This window comes from Bactrocera neohumeralis, unplaced genomic scaffold (genome assembly GCF_024586455.1).
Source record: "Bactrocera neohumeralis isolate Rockhampton unplaced genomic scaffold, APGP_CSIRO_Bneo_wtdbg2-racon-allhic-juicebox.fasta_v2 ctg100, whole genome shotgun sequence".
In the NCBI taxonomy this organism is placed as follows: Eukaryota; Metazoa; Arthropoda; class Insecta; order Diptera; family Tephritidae; genus Bactrocera; species Bactrocera neohumeralis.
The window spans coordinates 505702-521387 of NW_026089625.1; the positions used below are offsets into that span (position 1 = coordinate 505702).

A 15686-nucleotide genomic window follows, 5' to 3' on the forward strand; every position below is an offset into this window, starting at 1 on the left:
GCTGCAAACTACAGAGCCGACGGGGCAGCAAGAAGGGCACCTGGACTTGTCCTACTTACATCAGAGTGGAAACGAGTTTGAACTACATTGTTCTGGTGCGTTCTAACACTACACCTCATATGAGCATAGCAAGTGTTGTTCAACGACCAGCTCTTGTGAAGCTGCGAGATCCTTCCGACCTAGAGTAGAACACTAAACTACTTGCCCTTAGAAAGGTTCATCTTGCCGCAATTTTTCGGTAAAGTCAAAAATATTGTCGGACGATTCTTAAAGTTGTTTGAGAAAAGGTGAGGAAAAAAATCCAGGCACATTCTCTTCTATTATGCAGCATCTATGAGACTCTGGTAGAAGCAGAAGAGGAAGCACTCGCCAGTCATACCGCCGGTGAAACAGAGTACATAGCCGAAACTCATATTAATCACCTCAAAAAATTTATAATGGACCCAAATCGCTTTGTCGATTTATGAGAGACTTTATGATGAAAGTTTTCCTTGAAAGGACGTGAGTTTGTTCAGTCCGATCTAAACAATTTCTTCTGAAATTATACCGATGCATTAAATAATACATAGTCCCTGAAAACTTAGATGAAGAAACCTCTTCAAATGAAAAAGTTTTCGGTACAAGTCTTGGACCAATCGTTAAGTTTGCATGGTAGCCATATGCGTTATTGGTGAGAAAAGAACGTGTGCAAAATTTCGTTCGTTTATATACAGATTAAAAGGCTAAATCGACTCAGCCCGTCATTCTGATCATTTAGATATATATTTTATAGGGTCTCCGACGCTCCGTTCTGGGTGTTACAAACGTCGTGGCACCTTAATATACCCTGCTTAGGATATGAAAATATTAATTAATAAGAATAGAACAGATAATATATTTTTTGCTACGTGTGTGTTTGAAATTATACATGCATTTACTTATGTATGTGTTTGTCTTTGTTTTACATACATATATAACATTTGATATGAAAAAGCTCGCTGTGAGGCAGTCAGTGACCTGTAAAATTCGCTATGTAACAAATTGCACGCAACAGAAAAGCATTTCTCAGTTTGGCATACACACAAGCGCAGCCTAAAGGCAGGCCGGCGTAGATGTTTCAAACAAAAAATATAGCACACATCGCTTTTAGCCTTCTTTTCGACATTGCGCGTTGCGCATAAGTGACGGCATTTCATTTGCCGTTAAGATGCAACAAGCGAGAAGACATTGTCTGCAAGGTATGCATGCATGCTAGTGCCCTTGTGTGTGTGTGTGTGTGTGTGAGGCAACACGACAAGATTAATGGCAGGAAAATGCAATTGCAATTGCCTTTGTGCACCAATGCAGCGCTCATTTTACCGCTACTTCATCTCACTCTTTCAAGCGTTTACCACTTCAACGCGATAGCTTGCCTTCCCTTGCCATCGCATGTCTGCTTTGTGTTTGTGTCTTTTCGCTGGCGCAATTTGTTGGCAGACGGGAGAAGTGGTGTGTGGCGAACGCCAGGCCTTATTTCCTGCCACAGCCTGTTTCCTTCCGGCTACCAGCCCCTGCCTTTGCGGTGCTGTTATGCTCAAACAATAGATTTTCTTCTTTCCTTTCATTTTCACCTTAAATGCACTCAATAGTCTTTGGATTGTCGTGCATCGAGAAGAGCAACAGTGGTGCAAAATCTTTGTAGTAGTTGGATTTTCTAATATCAATTTCCTTAGCTGACTTTAGTTTATTACCAATTTATTAAATATTTATAAATGTGGGTAGACGTTCAAAATAGCATTCTTTATCATATTCTATGGATCTTGGTCGTTAAAGATCTGTTGGAAAAACTTGAAGATCATGGCTGAGGGTTGATTGCGTACGCAGACGATGTAGCTCCCATGATGAAAGGAAGCATCGTACTCACGATACGTTTACCAGCTGACGCGAAGTTATCTCAGCGTTGTTACTAATTGGGCGGGCGGAAGTAATCTCGCCCTTAATCTAAATAAAACTTAGATGATTTTATTTAGAGACACGGCTGGCGCGGAGGGGAAGCATCTGCGAATACAGTGCTTTTTTAGGGCTCGTCCTAGATAGGAAGCATTTATGAAAGCCTAACATCGAAAAGAGCGCAAATAAGCATTGATCGTCTTCCACTTTTTCAAAAGCATGCTTTTTGCAAAAAGTCGGATCTCTCACCGAAAGAAGTCCCTTGGCTTTATGACACCATTATGTTCTTTGGGGTCTTTGTGTAGTCGAGAGCTTTAGAAAGGACCACACTTGCAAAAAAAATTTACCGCGTTCAAAGAGTGGTGCAGATCAACATGTGTGGTGCACTAGGATTCACTCCGACCATGGTATTTAATGATGTTTTGTATAGGGCTGCGAAAATTTGTATCAGACTCAGAAAATCTTAGATTATAAATGAACAGATGTCTCCCCATTCGAAAATTCTAACACCGAATTTTTTGGATCATGGAGTCGTCAGTATAAGCTCTGGCAGCCCTTTTGGCGCCTTTCTTGTGCCCACACATACCTGCGAGGGAGTTGTGGGTGGGTACGAAGCGGATGTGTCAAAGCTTGTCAAAAACTCTCTGCTAACTTCAGTTTTGATAATATCCCTGAGCACACTTTCCATGCGTTCAGGACTGGTTAAGAAATACCTAACTTTGTCAACATTAGTTACTTTCTGTTAAGACTAATATGGGAGCCAATTGATGATTAGCTGGCAAGGAATGATACCATACCCGCGCTATCAGTAAAATGCCAACGGGTCGGTGCTCCCCTCCCCTCGTGTGTTCTACTACTGGGTAGATGTGCTTCACGGGAACTTAGCCAGCGCTAGGATAGCGTCCTCGCCGCAAGATCCTTTCAGCGCAAGATTGATCATAAGTGCTCGAGTGAGCTCTTTTCCCTCAGTAAGACTAACCTCTTCTTTATCAACACAATTAATTGCATGTAGTAGTCCAAGGGGGAGCTTTGTATCAAACCTAATATAGCCTAGTAATATTAGTCTTTCCATGGTTAAACGCTCAACGGAGACGGAGCTTGATCTGAAATATTGCTTTCCCTTAGTTCTCTAAATTATGCTCATAATTCCCAATAATTTTTTTATCATTATCATTTTTCCCTAAATATATTTCCCGCAAGCAACACACCAAAACAGTCGTTTTATTGCAGCACACTGTGCATTTATTTGTTTATGCAATCGCTTATGTAATTGTAATTCCAGCGCATGAGTTTGTTTGTATGGCTTGTAACTTGGGCAAACGTATGAGGGTTATAGTTATTGTTCCTTCGCTGCAGTAAGCGCGAAATTTCACACCTTAAGAAAACATGCAATGCCCCAACAACAAAATGTCATGCAAGAAAAGATATGCACTAAAGCACACATAAATATCCACCTACATACACACATACATATGTACAAAAGTATACGTGTACACCTGCACCAATACACCACCAGTTCTAATTCTCTGTCGCTCCATCGCTGCCACTAATAGATAGACAGTCTTCCACACTTACGCATTCACAGTTATACATACGAACACACATACATGCTTACCACGTATGTGCATTCATATTTATATGGACTCGACTACCCCTTTACTATTTAGCCTAGCAGGCAGCGCTTACTTATCCTGCGTGCGTATCTTTTGTATAATTATTTGCTCAGGTATAAAGGCGCATGCACTCGAAAGGCTCATACATACATGCCTGTTGTTGTTGTTTTAGCTCGTTATTGTTTGTTATTTACAAGTAGCATTATTGTCGGAGACGCCGCTCCTCTCGCCGTTGCCGTTGCCACTGCAAATGGAAATTGTTCCGCTATGCATTCCTCGTATAGTTAATGTTGTAGTTTTTCCATGCGATTTTCGGTCATATTGCACAGTGAATAGTGGATTTGTTATGGTATGTGCTGTTGCACACGCGCTCACTTGCCAGGCGCGCCAACTTATTTTCATGCCACACGCCCGCCTGAGTGCCGCACGTTTTACTAATTGCTTTGCCACGTACAATGCAACAAGCTTGCTGCAAAGATATGTCGGTGAACAGGTGTGTGCGACTGTGTTCGCACAAAAACATGCATTCTTGTCAAGCACGCAAGCTCTTAAACACATACATATGTACATGCGTGTTACACATTCGTTGTATGTGATCAAGGTGCATTGTAAGAACTTAAAAGGTTGTTTCTGTTGTTGTTGAGCGGTCGTATCATTTTCTTATTTTAAAGTTTTCAGCGCAATTTATACAAGCGTCGCTCGACACTTATAACACTTGTAAGCACTTAAGTGTTTATTAACGTCCTCGTATTAGACACATGTCACTGTTCTTGTTTTAGCTGCTAGAGGGTAATTATCCAGAAGAGAGTGAAATTAATTGCAAATTATAATGAGCGACATTTTAATTGCTTTCATTTTATAATATTAATAAAATTAGTCAAGCTAAGTAAGTAGAGAACTTAGTATTAACGCATTGATGTTTCGAACAAAAATGCTCTAAAGTAGTGCCTCATGCGCGTCGTACACATACATATCTCCGTTAAATAATAACATCGAAAAGGTTAAAATACTATACATCCGTACTTGAAAATCGCTGTGTTGGCATCAGATATTTACAGTGTCTACCAATAAGAATGACATGATTTTAGCTGCGGATTTGTGTCAATTTTCGTCAGTGTGTTCAGTAAGGTTTGCCATTTCAACATATCACGTTTCACTTTGGTACAACACTTGGAAAATACCCAAGACTATTACGCAAATTCAAGTTCTCCGGGAGCCACTGTAATCAAATAATCATCTTCTCGAATGAGGAAAATTTATGGCTTAATGTCCCTTTAGTACGGATTTTGGCACGTCGACTTCGTCGGGTCTTATTTATTTCAAAATTTAACGTCTCTACCTATTTTCTCTGAGGATAAAATTTATCTGCTTAACATTAAAAAAAAAAACCCATCTTGACCAAATTTCAGTATTTTACTACAAAAAAGCCTTATACAATGATATAAGCATCACTTGTCCTTCGACCGTTTGGTTAATGTTTTGGGTATAAAGCGTGTCGATGCTAGACTCGTACCAAAAAACCTGAATTTTTTGCAAAAACGACGTCGGCTAGAGGTCACAAAAGAGATTCTTGACAACATAACTGAGGACGGAAAAGCCGGAACAAGTACGTTTACTGAAATTTTAATACAAAACTGAAGTTAAAGTTGAAATGGAGTTAAACGTAAAAACTGGGCGCGGAAGTGTTCAGCTGCTATATCCGACGAGCCGAATCAACATACGCCAACACAGTCGCTTGAGACGTAAGCAAGCGTCGGGATACCGCTGCTGGCTTTAGTGGCTGGACAACGAACTCATGCGTCAGCAGAATGTTGCAATGTAAACAAAGTGCACCTTCTCAATAGCCTTTTTTGATAGATGACGCATGAGTAATATCAAGCTGTCATGCTATTTTTGTTCAAAATTGTTTGGCGTTTCATTATGAAGAGACTTATACCTGACCAACGTTTACAAATTGTTCAACTTTATTACGAAATTATTTCTTTAAATTTATTCTTTAAAGAATGTGTTTCGCTCGTTTCACTCAGCACTTCGCTTCGGCCGAATGGAGCACGTACAGCGCGCAAAGAAGAAAATATTGCAACCGTAGCTGAGAGTAGATTCGGAGCCGTTTGTAGCAATTCGGACTGACGTATGGAACGACACATTAGCACATTTTATGTCGAGACCTTAAATTCAAAGCGTTACAAATATGTATAGCTTGTGCAAGAACTGAAACCGCTCGACCTTCCCAAGCGACATCGCTTCGCATTTCGGGCGAAGATCAACGTGAAGTGATTCAAGAGCTGCTCAGGTATCCAAATAGGTAGATCCAAATTTCTTCAAAAATGTTGATAAGACTGCGCCACTTCCCACACATCACATCAATCAATGGATTTATTGAGAACCCTTCGGTGAAAAGATTGATGCAGGTCGTTTGGCCACCAAGATGGTGTGATATCACACCGTTAGACTATTCCTGTGGGGATATGTAAAATTTAAAGTCTATGCGGACAATCACGCTTCGATTCAGGTCTTAACGCCAAGGGTCACGCGTGTCATCCGCCGCATACCAGTCGATATACGCGAACGCGATATCAAAACCATCTGAGTCGTAGCCACGGTCAACATTTGAAAAAGATAATCATCAAAAAATAAATGCCAAAGAAATGTTCTTTCGAATGATATTTTTCCTTTTAAAAATTAGGCAACCTCGAAATGGATCAACCTTTAAATCTGAAGTGCAATTCTTATGTGTTAACTTCTACTTGAAATATTTCGTCGTAAACTCCCGGATTCGTGGGTTATTGAACGAAGGAATTTTTTTATATTTTTTTTAAGCCAATAAATGGCAAACATTTTACCAAAAAATTGGATTTTTTGTGCGAAGCCTGAGGAAAATTGAAAACTATTTAGATGAACCAATAATAAGCTATGCTGTCGACGGCAAGAGCACTTTATTTGTGAGACACCCAGGGAGATGAAGTCTCAACGCCTGAATTTTCAACATTTTTATGTCAATATTTCAGAAGACATTATACAAATATGTACCTTTGATATACCATATTATAATTTTGAAATATATGATTGTTTATAATAAAAAAATCGTAAAACTACATTTTTTTGTATCTCTGAAACCCACCTAACTCCTTCAATGAAGTGTGTGGCGAATTGAACTAAACGCTGGCATGCTTACATTGGATAAAACGAAGCTTATTTTGAAAGCGATGGTAAAGATTTGAATTAAAGTTTCTGAAAAACTGATTTTTTATTTATTTAGGTCAAGCTAGGCTTATTTGGTATAAACTTGTTTAGATAATTCTAATACACACTGTACATACAGACACAAGAAGGTTATAAAAGTAGTTGCCTAAGCATTAACAGCAGTTAAAACGACTGAAGAGTTCTTTGTGCGATAAAAACTTAAGAAGAAAGTTTACAAATATTTTGCATCTTTTACAAAGCCGCTACAACAAAGGTCAATCAATACTATAGATGAGTGCTTCAACATTTTAAATCCCATTATCATTTCACACTTTAATTACGAACGTGGTCATAGAACCAAGGCAACAAGGCATATTTTTAGGTGTCATTAAATGGGTTGTTGAAATTGTGCGAGAGCGTGTATGCATTCTGCGATGCAACTCAGTCGACGCGAATGAGCAGGCACAAACTCCCACTTACACACATCATATACGTTATTACGTTAATACCATATAACGAAGCAAGCATTTTTTAATTAAAAGTAAAAGCCAAAAGTAGGGTACTTTATTACACAAGCACCGGCTTATATGATACACATTCACCCACATGGTCTTTGCTAGTGTATGTGCGCAAAGCGATCCTTAACAATGTTGCTAGGCTGCCACTACAAAGCGAGAGGCAGACGAGTGCTTTTGTTATTTCAAAGTAAATACGAATGTGTGTGTGTGGGTACTCAGGGTTTGAAAGTAGTCGTGCTCTAATTATACGCACGCAAATGTGTAACACTCCACACTCGAAACCAAAACATGCTACGCAATTTGCGCTCTTCACAGGTTGCAAGCGTGTCAGTAGCCAATTTAGAGCATGTGAAAAAGCTTTTGAATTCTAGTTCTTCTGTAGCAATATTGACTTGTCAGCAAAATTGGCAGAAATCGAATATGTTATGTGAATATAACTAAGCACAGGCTTTGATAAGCCCAAACAAACTCATATATATATGCTCCTATTTTAACAACATTAGTTGAATTTTCTAAATGCAAAATATACATATAAAACACTTTAGTTAAAAAGAGCGCAGTTTATGTGTTCCGATTCGTACAGGTTCCTACACATGATTGCCTAATGTTATAATCTCAATCGGAAAATTTCTGTCAACTATATTTCCAGACTTTATCCAACCGGCATCCCATTCACCACGAGCATCCCAGTTGCTGTAATTTGGACAAACTTAATGGCTCACTTTAATTAAGCACATGTACATTCGTTTATTACTTCTCCACTATCTAAATACCTAGCCGCTTACTGTGACTCACTTTTTATGTGCCACTGCAAGTTTTTCTTCCGTATTTATACACATTTAGCAACAGACATAATAATAGTTCCACGGGCGTTCACCAACTCCATTTTCAACAATTAAAAAAGCTTTCGAATACAGCTGCAATTACAAAGCCGCACAGAATACGCACACACCCTAGCACATATTTAGGTGAATTTAAAAAAACAGTCACTCGTTCGACATGTGTGCAAATTTCGCAGAGAGAAGAGCAAAAATTATAATCCCCTTTTTTGCAATCAGTGCAAATGTGATAATGCACACTCCTGTTATTCCTGACATTTTTTAGTTTTTGTACGTGAATCTGCTGTCGTGTACTTTTCACCAAACCAGAATTATTTCTCTCTAATTACAACTTAATCATAGTTCTCGAAGTTTATTAATATTATACACTAGTCACGGAATATCTGAAATATCGAATAGTCGAAAAAGTGTTTTCGTATATATGTATATATATAAATATTTACATTTATACTTCTAATCAAACTTCAAAATATTTTTTTATATTTATAATGAACTTTTGCAATTTTTCCGCTAGAGACATTGAAACTTTTCTGGTTTCTCGGCGAAAACCTGTGACAAGTAATTTTCACAGGCTTCACTTGAGCGAACTTTACTCCATTAAAAAAGTTTTGCATTGAGCGAAACAAATGGTTGTTCGATGGTGCAAGGTCAGGGCTCTATAGTGGATGCATCAAAACTTCCCAGCCAAGCTCTCCCAGTTTTTGCCGAGTCATCAAAGATGTGTTTGGTCTAGAGTTGTCCTTATAGAAGACGAAGCCCTTTCTGTTGTTCAGTCCTGGCCGTTTTTTCCATTGTTTGCTTCAATCTATCAGTTGTTGACAATAAAATGTACAATCAATCGTTCGACCAGGCTTGATCAGCTCATAATGGATGATTCCTTTCCAATCCCACCAAACACTCAGCATAACCTTTCAAGGCGTCAATTCTGGCTTTGCGACCATTTGTTGAGCTTCAGCACGCTTGGACCATGATCTTTTTCGCACATTATTGTCGTGATCCACTTTTCGTCTCCTGTTGGCATTGTTTCAGAAATGGTTCGATTTCATTTCGTTTCAGCACTGAATCGCAGATGTAAATTAGGTCCATTAAATTTTTCACACAAAATTCATGCTGTACCTAAACATCGAGCTTATTTTTGTAGCCAGCCTTTTTAAATGGTTCAAAACCGTTTGATGAGGAATGTCAAGTTTCTTAGCGATGTCATGGCTGCTTATATGACGGTCCTATTCAAACTTTTCCATAATTTCATCGGCTTTTTCAACGATAGGTCAACCATAGCAGGGTGAATCTTTCACATCGAAATTTGCAGAACGGAAGCGTCACATTATTGAATAGCTGTAACTTTTTTGCAACATCCCCGATTTTAATGTTTTTTTGGTTAAATGAAGTTTAAAAACTCACCTTTCCAACACTGATATGTCACATTGTAAAAAAATACGAAAAGACTTTTACGACTACCCAATGTAACCAATTAACATAATTTGTTTAAAAATAAACAGTAAACTTTTTCTTATATATTCCTAAATTGCAACACACTTGGAATACGATTATATCCCATCAAAAATATTCAACTTGCTTTTATCCAGCCACATCTCAACAGTTAATCTGCGAATGAAAATTTGAAATTAACTTAATTTATTTACCAGTAAATTGACCCAGTTACACTTAACCGGAACCTTTCTATGTATCAGCCCCAGAGGTCTAAAAGGGAGCATATGCTAAATAGCTTAATTTCACTATAAATGTTTATTAAATTGGGCGTGAAAAAATTACAAACAGTATACCACTTTACACCCACAAAGTAGTGAACGATGTAGATACTCTATATCTAAAACTGTAGCACGTGTGTTGGCTCTTTTGGGAATACTGCTTCAACACATACATACATATAATTAAATTTAGAAAGTGATAGACTGTTTTGCATGCCAGCCTACATGGAATAGCAGATAAAAGGTAAACTACGATTATTTAAAATGAGGTTAGAGGCAAAGGGCACATAAGAGACAACTCACCATAGCAGACGAAATAAATGACATACAATGTAGCCAAATCCCTTTAGAGAGTGGCTCAGAATAAAATGAATAAGAAGGAAGCAATAGACTTAAATGTGTGTGCATGTAAGTGATTCTTGTGTGCTTGAAAAACCATAGCTAAGTTAAGCTCAATCAAATGAACTGCTTTTCAAGGCAAAGGTCTTCACTGAAAATCATTTCTGTATTTGAACAACACTGATTTAGCACCCCAGACCACAAAGTTCGTCAACCTTTCAGCCTTTCAGCAACGGAAATTAGTTCAATAAAACAGCCGCAGTTAACTGGAGCACTAACTCACACATTCGCTGGGTTAAGCAGGCAAACCCCAAAAGGATTACTTTAATAAAAAATGCCTGCTTTCTCAGAAGGGCGGTGTGATAAATTGATACGTGTCTTACTACTTTTAATAAATTGTTTACTATGGTTAGTTTTTAAACTCTTCTATAGGTGTTATTATTTACTTATTTAGATTAGCTTTAGCTTAGCCAATCACGCTAAGTCCCTATTCTCATGTTTACTTGCATAAAAAGTGCTAACCTTTCTATGGGTTTTTTTCTATTCGTCGTTCAAAGAGATTATCCCTTTCTGAGTTCAGACACTGGTATATAAAAAAATGGTGTAAATAGGATTTGTTGATAACACACAGTGTACTAATATGAAAAAAATATCATTGTTAAAAATTTTTTGTAGAAAATTATGTATTTTTGGCAGGTTTCAAATATTTTTTAGTAAGCTCGTGGCCTTAAATTGGGAGTAATTGCTATTTTATTCGAAAATCTTATTTATTACTTTATATTCAAAGTATTTTCATATATATATATTTATTTCAAACCAATACTACTTCTTATCTACTGTTATTTTTCGTAAATATTATTTATTACACAAGTCACTGTGCCTAATTTTATAGCATCCGCATCAAGAAACAACAGTAAAAAGCATAAACTATAAAATCCTAACAGATGATGTTGGTCGAAAGCGCTAGCGTAAGTAGGCGTTCGTTAGCAGCCCCTAATGAGCTGCTCAACTCAACTCCAACAGGACACATATTTGTTTGTATTTTCCTTCCGGTACTATTGGTACATTAACGCTTTGTTTAAAACGTTATTTTCAATGTTAGTGGGCGGCACACCTAACCTTCTACCGAAACATGGTATTTCCCTTACTTATGTTAATTTCGTTTCCCTTCCCACATTCACCGCTATGCGTAGTTGCGCTTTTCCCACAGCCATTTTAAATGTTATCCTTCAACAATTTGCTTTATTTAGTTTGTTTGTTTATTATTTTTATGACCCAAAAAGGAGTAAAAAAGTACCGTTGTCGCCAATGCCGCAGTTGTGACCTTCTTTCCGTAGTGGGCATTCCCTGGCGATAAGTTGTGGGATGCTTTTTGCTACTATTATTGCCTTGTTTTTGTAGTTGCTTGTGTTTTAGCTTTTGCTTTCGGCTGCTCCGCTGCCAGAAATTCAATGTTTTGGCTGAGATTGTTGTTTTGCTTTAAAATTGTGATTTATTTGCTGACATTTGTGCTGGCAGTTTGCACTAAACGAGTATATCCACCGGCGGAGGACTTCATAAATTAGCTACAGTGCTCATAAACGCACAACCCAGCGCAAAAACAGAGAACCGAAAAGGTAAAATTTATTTACTCTTAACGCTATTAGTTGATAAAAAAGCAAAGTACACAGGATTATGCGATAAGCTTGTGAAGAATCAGAATTTATTAGCGGTAAAATGTGAAAATGCTATCATATTTCATCAAGCCGTAAACCAAAAAAAATTTAGTTTATTTAGTATTCATGGCAGATTATGGCTACAGTTTACGGATCAGTTATTGATTACCGCATAACATACTTTTGTACGTATTTAATAAGGAAATAGTCAATAAATCGTGCAATGTCATACAAATAAACAGCATTATTTTAGTGCTATAAAGGCTTTATGTCAGCGGAAAAATAAAAAAGGTAAACCAATTTTGCAGTAGATAATTAAGCAGTTATAACATAGAGCATTTAAATCCAACGCGAATTAATCTTGCCAACAGATGCGACTTTGGACTGAATAGGCAATTGAAAAGAAAAGTTCTCTTTCGACGAACACAGACCAAACTCCAAAGGTCCCTCATCATTCCCGTCCTGCTTTATGGTGCAGAGGCACGAACAATGACATCATCTGATGAGCTGGCCTTAGAAGTGTCCGAGAGAAGTGTTTCGCGGAAGACTTATGGTTCTCTGCGTAATGGCAACGGCGAGTACTCAGATGGTAAGATGGAAGTGAACACTCCAGCTTTAAAGATTTCGATTCAGTACCCACTGGTGGAAGAGGAAGACCTGCATATCAGTTAACCTATAGAATGCAAATAGTTCCTAATAATAAATTGCACCCTATATATGTAGTCCCCTAATCTCCAGTCATGTACCGAAAATAAACAACTCTATTGAAACAAAATATGATAAAAACTAGCCCCTTTGCTTATGCTAAAATACTTCTAAAATTTATATTTTGCAGACATTTTCGAATAATTGATTTCTTTATGGTCGTAAAGTTGGAGATACTCGAATTATGTGTCATGTAAGGAACTGGTCGATCTTTACTTATTTAATATGCAGACAACTGAAACTATTTTAAGCCGTTTCTCACTTTTGCCTAAAAGTTTTGCACTTTCTTCAGTATTTTACATCGACAGCTGAATATCCGATAATTAGTATACATACATATGTACATATATGATAGCGTAAGTTAGTATGATCGTTACTGATTTGATGAATCGAACTCGGGCACTGCGACACAAAGACTAAAATTTATGAAATATTTCTAAAGCTAACAAAACCAAATCAATTGCTTACTAGCAAATATAAACGCGCTGGATGCTGCGGATGCGCAATAGTTTGACTGAACTACGTTCTAAATTTAATCTGCAAATTCCTGGAATTGTGTAGAACACTATTTACAAACAGAAAATGCAATAATTGATTATAGTATTATATTATGTTGAAATTAGTTGGAATTTTTTGTAACGGCGGGCATAATAAACAAAGATATACATATGTATGTATGTATGTTACAATAAAATTCAACAAACGCAATAAATTAATATGGGATTGTGTAACTTTAAAATCGGGGGTGTGGGGGTTTTAGAATAGTATCCCCCGATTTCGGAGTTGGTATATACGGATAGAGAAGGTTCTCCAGATTAAGGAATATACATACATGTATATGTTTATAGTTGCCACTGACCAATGGCTTTCGATATTTGCATTTAAGATTCAAAAATTTAAAAAGTGCGTGTTTCTCCAATTTATAATGAATTTTATATTTTTATATCCACTATCACTTCACTGATTCATTTCCGTCTATTTATTTTATATTAAATAGATCAAGAATAGCTTTTATGTAATATTTAACTTTCGATCACACAATAACAAAAGGGTTGCTTTCTAACAAATAATTTGTGTTACCTTATCTACATATTTTAGAAACAAGCACTTTAAATATGATTATTTTCATAATCTGAGGATCCTCCTCTATTCGTACATACCCATTTTAACCCTGACATCGTGCAGTGCTACTCTAAACCTGAGCTAAAATTAATTCCAAAATAAAATTTTTCTATCAGAAGATGTTTTCATTTACGTTTTGTTACTAATATGCTCTCAATTATTTCCTAAAGATTATGGGTAATATAGAGTTTAATAAACAATAATTATAATTATACTCGTATCATTCATTATTGCATTGTTGCTGCTTTGTAAATATTAAACAAACGTTCTGTAGTGATTAAGCACATCTTTACATGCATAGATTAGCATAAAGCTAATTCTTATGAATAATAGTAATATTTATGTTTGATTTATATTTGAATGACAAGCTCACCTGTTACAAATTCTCCGCTCTCTTCATTTAGTCCAAATGTCGCTGTGTGAATTGTACCTCTGCAGAAGTCAGCTACCCTTTCAACATTGTTTTGCACATACTATGCATACCAATATGCACATATACATATGTATATGATACATGTGCATGTGTGTATATAGCAAAACGTAAATAACGCGATTGTTGCCGAACGATGCAGCAAAATATTTAAAATACCATGTAAAAGAAAATATATTGTAATGACGCTGAGTAATCGCAATATCTTGTTATGAACATCAAAAACAATCAACTCTTAATTAGATATGTTTCAACTCTTGTACATATGCACAATAGTCAATTATGTACACATGTATGTTTATACGCAAATAAAATCTATTAATTATATACGCCGCGAGATGTCATGGAATTCATGATGTCGGTCTAAGGCAGCGTGTACAAATTCATACATCCACGCGGTCAATGGAATCATCTATGTATGTATATTCACAGTGAAATTCCAATTACAAATGTAGCGGCGAGTCACCATCCCACGGGCAATGCACCGAACGGCAGAAAAATAAGCGAAAAGAATAACCACTAACAAAATTTGCAAGCCGATCACGAAATGCAGTCACCGACGGCACAATTATCACTCTATAAAACTTTATAAATTCATAATATTTTACACTAACAATATTTAGTAGGTGTACGAAAATGTATACTTTCACTTTTTGTTAATGTTTTTAATATAATCCCGATTTTTCTCGAAACAGTTTTCACACTTTACATGATATAACTTTGCTAACGCGAAGATGTAATTCGTTACGCGTTATCAGCACAACTAACTGCAATTTGCATGCCCAGCCAACGCAAAATGCGAACACACACGAAGTAGCCAAAGAAGCAGCATCACTTCACCCCTAACGCCCAACAGCTGAAAATAACCTACACCACTCTGGCATTTCGTGTATGTACGTAAATCGCAACGTTAGAATATGCATAGGCATTCCGACGAAGCTGAAATCATGCAGAGCAAGTGAATTGTAGGTATGTACGCCTATTTGGCAAATCGTGTTGAGAGAGAAGTCAGAGAGTATGCGAGCGAGAGCTTCCATCAGGATGTCGTTCGTAAAACACAGTGACCTAAGTTGTCAAATACCTTTCAGAGCGGCAGCGTAAGGGTATGCATGCTGAATTCGCGAAGGTCATGTTCGGCTTTCCTTGTTTGAGAGTTTCGTTTTATTTCCTATTACATATAAGCAGTAAAGAGTTCATTTAGCTGAATAAAGAGCGGACACTAATTACTCTTTGATACGATTAAATAGCTTAGATAAGCTTTGTAACTGAGCTGTTAATAATAAATTTTAATTCACTAAATTCGCAATGCAGCTTTTATTTATAATATATGTAGGTACTAATCTATTTAAATATGTAAATATTCATAAATTTGAGCATGTATACATAGGTGCATATACATATGTAGCGTTGTCAATTCACGAGTGAATCTGAATATATTAACTTTAAATATTAAACATCCATCTAAAATTTAAACATGCTCTCTTAAATTATTTTTTTCACTCTACACATTGCGTTTAAAGCCATAAGCGGAAGTTCCGCCTGAATACTGGGAAATATTTTCAGCGCTCTTCCCATTAGCTTTCGTGTAATTTCGGTACATTGGAGACTTTCATATATATGTATGTACATACATATATGTATAAGGTGACTCAGAAATATACGTAT

The 15686-nt window shown here is 36.9% G+C and overlaps 1 protein-coding gene across 1 annotated transcript in view; it reads right to left on the reverse strand.

Moving 5' to 3' along the window:
* LOC126766374 (uncharacterized) overlaps window positions 1-14793 on the reverse strand; it is a 180496-nt gene extending 165703 nt beyond the window's left edge. The window contains exon 1 of the mRNA XM_050484178.1: window positions 13965-14793. The gene's annotated coding sequence lies outside the window, so the exon portion shown is untranslated. The remainder of the gene's footprint in view (window positions 1-13964) is intronic.
* Between the last annotated feature and the right edge of the window lie 893 nt (window positions 14794-15686).